This window comes from Rousettus aegyptiacus, unplaced genomic scaffold (genome assembly GCF_014176215.1).
Source record: "Rousettus aegyptiacus isolate mRouAeg1 unplaced genomic scaffold, mRouAeg1.p scaffold_m13_p_2, whole genome shotgun sequence".
NCBI lineage: Eukaryota > Metazoa > Chordata > Mammalia > Chiroptera > Pteropodidae > Rousettus > Rousettus aegyptiacus.
In genome coordinates this window covers 141,840,416-141,848,859 of record NW_023416295.1, presented here as the reverse complement: position 1 = coordinate 141,848,859, position 8,444 = coordinate 141,840,416, and the positions used below count along the sequence as shown (strand labels likewise).

The following is an 8,444-nucleotide window of genomic DNA, read 5'->3' as shown; positions in this document are numbered from 1 at the left end:
AATCATTGGATATGATCATAATACTGAACATAAGAGCTTGATTTAATTTTTTCTTTACAGTCTGTTTTATTCTAAACCAATATTTGACATTCTAATAAATAGTGTTTTATTAAAAAAAAAAAACAACAAACATTGTTTTGATGAAGTACAAAGGGGATAGAAACTAGAGAATTTCAGATTCACAATAAATATTTTTTATGCAGGAATTTTAATAAAGTTCTTTTAGAAAACCACAAGTATATAGCTATAAAAGCTATCATTACTGAGTAAAATCAGGCTTCAAATACATTCTCCCTTTCTACAAGAGTAATGTCTTTTTCTTTTAAACACCAGCACTAATCAGTGCTTCTGAACTGTGCTTACCACTTTATTACTTATAATTCTCCTCTGTTTAATGCTTAGAGGACAGGATAGTTCTTTCTCTCTGCATAGCCCCTGTTTTTCCATATATCCTCCACACCCCTACTGACTTTAGTTTTTTATAGATCTATCAATATTCTGTCCAGGGAATGACAATTCAAAAAATAAGAAAAAGAATAAAAAAGGAATATGAACACCCCATATATGTGTATATTCAATTAATAGCATAAAAATGCCAAGCAAATAATAATTTTACCTATCAGACTGAACAACAGTGACAGTGTTGGTATGAGTGTGACCAAAAAGGCACAAACTTACACTGCTGGTTGGAAAGTCAATCGATACAATAATTTAGAAAGCAGATCAGAAATAGATGATAACAGTCCTGTAAAATGCAAAACTTTTATCTTAGAAATCCCTCTTCTTGGAATTTGTGCTCAGAAAGAATTGAAGAAGTAGACAAAGTTGTATGTACTAGAATGTTTATTAAGACAGTTTAAAGACATTGAAAACTCAAGAGCCTACTGAGGCCAGACAGATCATAGAAATTGGTGAAGGGGCAGAACGTTTGACCGTAACAGGTAGTGAGGACCATAGGAAACTATTATAGTTAGAGGCTTTGAGATTTTAAATGCATTAAGGACCAAATTAAACATCATTTTTCCACAACTTTTTATAATAGCCAAAACTTAGTAGCAATCTAAATGTCACACAAGAAACTCACAATAATAGAAACCATGTGAACTTCAACGAAATACAGTGCAACCAGTCAACAGAAATTTCCTTATACAGAAAGAGGAAGTACTATGCCCTACAATTGTAAGCTTCAATGAGAATATGTCCTTAAATTACCTGCCAGGTAGTAGGTGTCAGTAAGTGTTAGTTTTTCTTCTTTTAAGTATATATTCTCATAGAGAGAAATGTATTAGTCAGGTCTCTTCTGATTTCAAGCCACAGAAACACTATTCACACTTAAGTGGCTTAAGTAAAAAAGAACATTTACTCACGTAATTGGGAAGTTCAAGGAGTTGAACTTCAAGTGTGAATGGATCTAGATCTTCGAAAAATATATTCTCTCTCTCTTCCTCGCTCGCTCTGTTCTCTTTCTATTGGCTTTATTCTCAGACACATACTTTCATGCTGTAGCAACATGAAAGTATAAATTCTACTAGTTTGGCAACCTCCCGTGATATTAAGTGCCTCTCTTTCAGTGGTTCTACAAAAACTCCTGAGTATGGATTGTCATTGGCTCAGTGTTTGGTTGTGTGCCCACCCTAAACCGATCACTGTGACTCAAGCTGGACAGCCTTGGGTCAAGAAAGAAACCTGCTGCTGCCAGGGGATCTAGCACCTAAGCCCATGTGCTGACAGAGGAGGATTTCCCAAATGCGAAATCAGAATGTGGTATCCAGAAGGAATACTAACTGAATGCTGGGCAAAAACAGCAGTTGTTCACTATAGCAGAGATCAAATCTTATCTTTATCCCTCTGATAGAGCCTGATGTTTTGTCTTTGACACATGCACATGGTAGGATCTCAATGAGCAGCTGTTGTACTCATGTTTAAAAATTGCCAGGAGCCTACAGGAGTGTCCCTGATGTTTTTTTTTTTTTTTCTCTGTAGGTGGGTGTCATTAATACAGGTGTGCAAAACCAAGTGTTAACAGTAAACCCCACCTTGGCTCCCTTGTTTATCCCTACAGCACTATTGCAAATTGTTGCCATGAGAATATAGGTGTTCTTTCAAGTATATTATTATCATCCCACCTGCTTGTTGTGCAATACGTAATAATAAACACCATCATGATGGAAGTCACGAACTATAGTGGATGCTTAAAGAAGCCTATCCAAATAGATATAAACAGTTAAAGATGAAAACATATTTTTACATGAATGCATTTAAACCAAATCACTGAGTCATCTTTTTTAACAAGGACAGAGCAAACACTTGCATCAAGCCAGCTAATTATTAGGCTAAATTAACTACATACATGTTCAATATCGTAAAGGAAAATAATATTCCTGTATAGAGAATGCTCAAGGCAATACTTATTTTCTTTCTTTTTGGAACATAACTTCACTCTGTGGTGTATTTTTCTAATGGTGTAATGAGCCAATTTTAGGGGAGATGAAAGCAGGGAGAATGACAGGATTGGCTCCGAGGACCTCATTCTTGCAGATTTCCATCATTTCTACCATGGCGTTCCTTTTGTTAACCTCAAAAGATCATGCATAATCCAGTTTGGGGGTGGATATTTTTGCTCCATTGCATATTCTACATAATGAGCCATTTGTGTCATGAATTTCTCATCCCATCCTCCCACCCAGTATGATTTAATGTCTTCTTTAAGTGCTAACCTTAGCAACCCTTATTGTGTGCAGGAGGAAGGAATGCTTCTTTCTGGCATTTTCTGAAATTAAAGTCTATGAGAAGTCTGTGGGGCCTTAGACATTAGGTTCTGTCTTTTGAAAACAAAAAGCAAATAAACACATGCACAAAGCCCAAAGAAAAACCCTAGGAACAGTCTGTGTGCTAAAAGGAAGTCTCTTTGAGCCCCCTTACCCAGGTGTAGTTCTCTTTCCCCCAAAATCATATATTCTTTTTTTTTCTTTTAACCTGTGGAAGTAGTTTCCCCAAGCAAACATTTTTGCACCAGTCAGTTTAGTTCCCTAAAAAAAAAAAAAAAAAGGCTGTTTTCTAGTTACTCTCCTTCAGGGCTTGAATTTAAGAAAAATCCTTGCTCCAGCTTTCTTCACCATGAGTGCTTACAAAGTGCAGTGTGAGAGAAGCAAGGCCAGTGAGGGGCGGGGCAGTCACAGTCCGCTGTCAGGCATGCAGGAGCTCTAGATCTGAAGGCACTTATTAGAGGAAAGTGTCTGAACACCAATTTCAACCCATTCATTTACTCACTAACTCATTCATTCACTTTTTTTTTTTTTTTTAAAGCAGCTTCAATTAAACTACTACTGTGGACAATAGACTTAACATCTCCATGCTCTGGTCTAATGCAAATAATAATATAATCTACTTTACAGGGTTGTCTTGAAGCAGGAGTAACTGAAAAAAGTAGAGCACTCAGAACAGAGCCTGGACCTAAGACAGCATTCAGACAAAGTCATTCTTAAGAATCCTGTTTATTTTGGAGTAGAAAGAAAATACGATGCTGAATACAAAAGATATGGAATTCTTTCCTGGTCGCCCTGTCCAGTGAAGTAGTCACTAGCCACAAGCAGCTATTTAAAAAAAAAAAAAAATTTAAATTAATTAAAACTAACTAAAATGAGACATTCTTCAGTCACACTAGCCACAATCCAAGTGCTCAATAGCCTACACCTTAGTGACTGGCAAATGAGGGCAGATACAGAACATTTCCATCATCACCGAAAGTTCTACTGGACAGCAGTGTTTAGGTTGCATTTTCCATATTGGTCTATGCATACCTCTCTTCCTTAAATTTATCCCAGAAAATACCCATTGATCTCCTTTTATGCACAAAGCACCGTGTTGTATTCTGTGGGGTTAAAAAGATGAATATCATTGCTTTTAGAGACTATATGCTTAAGATCTAAAAAGAGAAGTAAGACATGCTCATAATTAATGACAGTGCATGCAGTAGGTGATGGCTCAATAGTTATTATATGTGCAGTACATAGGGCTAGTAATGATGGATCTCTACAAGAAATAATCTTCTATTAAGAAGGAAAACTGTGGGAGTTTTAGAATTCTAGGACAGAGGCAGAAATCAGTCCATGTGGGGAGTTTGAAAGCTTTATAATCTTCAGAAAGCTTTATTTATAATGCAGATATAAAGTAAGTACCTACCCATTCTTTCTAGGGAAGTTCTGAATGGGAAAACTGGCACGAATACCTAGGCTTAAGAATAGTAAGTCTTTTATTGAATAATGAAAAAAAAAAAAAAAACACTTCCACCTGAGCCAAGTACATCACAACTGAGATTGTTTAAATATCAACTGATATTTTTATTTTCTAGGAGGGGAAGCTGGATACTAGTCAGTAGATTAGGGATCTAGATGCACGGAGAAAGGGCACTCTCTCCTGGGAGAGATGTGTGCGCCTTATTACATGGCTGCAGCCAGAAAGGGGCTGAAGACGAGGGCAGCCATATGAGTTCCTAGGGGGCATCAAGGCTGGTGAGAGAAGTGATTCATGCTCATCACTTTGTGGTTTCCTCTTTCCTATTATGGTTTCTTCATGTTATCATCTAACATTAGTAGAGTCTGCCCCACGTACGTCATGCTTTGGAGAAGAAAGTAAGTGTGTATGTCATGTACTCTTTGTTTTGAGGTTGCAGGGAGCTGAGAGAGCTGCGAGAGTCTGAGACTCAGTCACAAGTCAGCATGCCGTGGTTGGGAGGGAATACTGGAGCAATACCCAGAGCACACCTTGTAGGTTCATATTTTTTTATTAGAACTTAATAAGCTGGTATTTTAATTTCCATACACCAGACTATTGAGAATGTGGTTATTGTCAGCCACAGTTTGACCACTTACAAAACCATGCCTTGTAGAAAGCCTCACAAGTACTTACTCCCTAGGGAGTTCATTTTAGACATTTCTGAGATGAGTTAGCTTTCCATAGGCTATACTCAACTTTTGAGTTACGTAAATAAATAGAATTGGGAGTAGAAAAGTTTAATTGGATTGACTGGTGGTGACATTTGCGTTTGTTTTCAAAAGGCTTCCACAAATGGCCTTAATTTCACCAACTTCCAAGTGATCGCACTCTTTTCTGGAGGAGGGTATAGCAATTCTCTATCTCCCACTATGGAATTCACAGTCTAGAGAGGGAGTCAGAGAGGGCCTCCCAGATTGCTTCTCCTCCACAGTAATAGAAACTCCTCTTTTAGCTGTCTAGAGGCGTTTTAGCCATCCTCACCTGTAATAGCACCCCATTTATCAGTTCTTCTTTAACAGCTGGTGTAGCCTTGTGCCTAAGTTCCAGATAGCAAAGTATAAAAGAAATAGGCATGTGCAACAGCTGGGATGTGTCTTAGAATGGTTCCCTCTTTTTGTTTCACTTCCCCCTTCCCGTTGACATAATGAAGATTTGGCGATGAGCCATTTGGACTGTACACAAAGTGGAATACCCCAGGAATGGAACAACAAGCCAGGAGGAGACTACGTCCTGACAGCACTGCATAGCAGAGCTTCCTTATCGGTTCGAATTTATATGTGAAAAGAGGAGTAAACTCCAATCTTTCTCAAGCTTTCTTAGGACCTTGCTCCACTCAGCCCAACTAATCACAAAGTAAAATCTACCATTAGAAAGCAACTAGTACATATTAAGCCCTCAGTATTATTATTGTTTAAAAATACTAGTGGAATTCATTTTAACCACCATATATGGTACATAAAAACTAATGGAATTAATTTTTGATTGAAAATATATACTGGTATTTAATTTTTTAAAATCTTCATCTAGTAAAATTTTTAAAGTCCATATGAACAGCTAAATGGTACACTTTGCTTTAATGTTTGCCAAACTGAGCACATCTAAACTTATTCCCCTGGACATTTTGAGATAGAAATTAGGCACTGCTTAAATAGGGTATTTGTTTTGTTTTGTTTTGTTTTGTTTTGTTTTGTTTTGTTTTACTGATTATCCGAAGTTCAGCTTGGATCGCCTTGCTCTTAAGAAGTCTGATGCCTTCCCCAAATGTCTTCATTTTGTAAGGTGTCTGGTTTCTCTTATTATATCTGGTGCTGGTTTCTGGCATTTGCCAATGCTGTCTAAGCTGCATCTTAAGCTGTGCAGTTAGTTATCTCTTCCATGCTCAACCCTTTGTCCTTGATTTTCTCCCTCCCAAGTACACTCATATGTGATAGCTGTGAGTGTTAACTGAAAGCCCAGTGGCAATGGTAGAGGATATGAAATAATCCAGCAGTTAATTTCCAGCTCTGCATTAGACTTCCTAGTTCTTCTAAAACCCTCTTGGTCATTTCTCTAATTTAGGGTCTAGCCACCCACTACTGCTCTGTCCTTTGTTTCATTATCTCTTCTGTTTTCTCCAACTTAACTCACAGTTGCCTTCTTGGACAGAGTAGTCTAGTTTTCTCATCATCAGGGATATGTAATTCATGTCTTCGGGGCCACACTTCCCTTCTCTAAGTATTTTATCACAGTGTTTTCCTAAAAGTGACAATTCTTTCCCTAAAATGAACTCTGGTGCCTGTTGACTACATTTGGGCCCATCAGCTATTCTCATGGGGAAAATAAAATTTAATCTTTCTTATTTTGTGGTTAGATAGTTTTTGGTCTATGATGCCATAGTTTAAATTTTAGGAAAATTTTATGATATTCTAACTTAAAAAATTAAAATAGAATCCAATTTGGTGTACTGAAATCTCAAGCTGTTATTGCACTGTCAATATTGCTTTTCTTCCAAGTGCAATCGTGCTTGTCCTAACTCCTTCTGCAGGATTATTTCCATGAGGATTGTAGGAGGTCTTCAAGATCTTGACCTTGAGTGCTCCACTATAATTTCAGCCTCTGATTTCTGACACTGCTATGTTTCCAAGACCTTATCTATTACTAATCACTAGCTCATCTTTCCATTTCCTTATGTCCATTTTACCTACCTCCTTATTAAGTCTTGACTTCATACACTTATTCAAATACATTTATTACCACCACAAAATTCCTTTCTCCTTAAAGCATTTTGGAGACATGTTCTGTCTATTGTCTTCGTGTCTCCTATCATTGCCAGTACAAAATACCCCTCAATAAATATTTGTCATATTAAAAAGAATATGCTAAGTATTTCTTCTGCTTGCTAAAAAACATGTAAATGATCAGTTCTTCATCTTGTGGAAGCATCCAATTTGTTTATCTCTAGCAAATTCCATGAGAATTTAAGGCCAGATCCAGGGAGCTTCTGGTTACAGAACCATGTTCAAGATAATATCCATTTTTCTCTGCTAGTCAAATTTTAGTGTTTATGTAAGTTTTTTATGTTCTCGTTAGAATTGGCAAGATTGATTGTATCTTTCACTTCTTTTTCAATTGACCCCCCGGAAGAAAAAGTCAGATTTAGAATAGTATGTTAACACTGATTTTTAAACACATTCAACGGACAGTGGAAATTACTCAATTTTTTTCCTTAAAACACCACCCCCCTATCTCCCCCAAACCCCAGTGACCTGTAGGACCCTGTTAGCTCCAGTGTTCTTTCTTGGGTTCTGGGGGATTTTATATTCTTGATTTTGGAGGATAGGGAATTTTAGAGGAAAGACTTTATTTTCGATGGTCTGGTATATGCAGGAACTTTTAGTTTTGTTGTTGTTGTTGTTGTTGTTTTTAAGTCTATAGCACTCGGTATTCCTAGGTGGTCTCCCCTCCAAGTACTAACCAGGCCCAACCCTACTTAGCTTCCAAGATCAGACAAGATTGGGTGTGTTCAGGGTGGCATTGCTATAGACTATGCAGGGACTTCTAAATGCCTTATTAAGATTTTATAAATGGATTATTAAAATTAAGTACTTAATTGGAAATGAGTGATTTCATATATTTACTTTTCAGGGATAGAATTGAAATTTAAAAAATTATTTTGTTAAGTCCTTTACCGAGAAACACCCCCTGCACCCCACCCCCCATGTTAGCTTTGGAGACTGAAGTAGATGCCAGTGTGCCTATAACCACTGAAACGCCCTCTGTCAGCCTGCAACCCAATCATGGGTGAGCAAGAGCTGTATGTGTGAAGGTGAAGGAATTATCTCTCGGCATGTTTCATGAATATGCTCTCATTTATAGCTTCACTTTCGAGGCAGGAAATAGCACAGCTCCATTGTAGACTGCAGGATTTATAGGAACCTTTGTAGGATAGCCTTTGAGTGCCAGACTTTAGGCACTAGCTTAGGTTACTTAGTTCTTCTACCTCCCGTCAGTCTTTTCTGAGGAACTTAGCTGGCACCAGACTCTGTTTCTTCTGAATTCTGTAGTTGTTTTAGTCTACCACATAATTTAAACCTCAATTATATGCTTTTTATGTTAATATTGTTATAATTGTGTAGTGCTAGCAGTTTTCATGATGTTGGAAGGAGAACAGAAACACTTAGCATTGAATG

The 8,444-nt window shown here is 37.4% G+C and overlaps 1 pseudogene; it reads right to left on the bottom strand.

Annotated features, from left to right (window-relative positions):
* Positions 1-7,680: 7,680 nt before the first annotated feature.
* On the bottom strand, positions 7,681-7,799 carry LOC118614370 (annotated as a pseudogene).
* Positions 7,800-8,444: the final 645 nt, after the last annotated feature.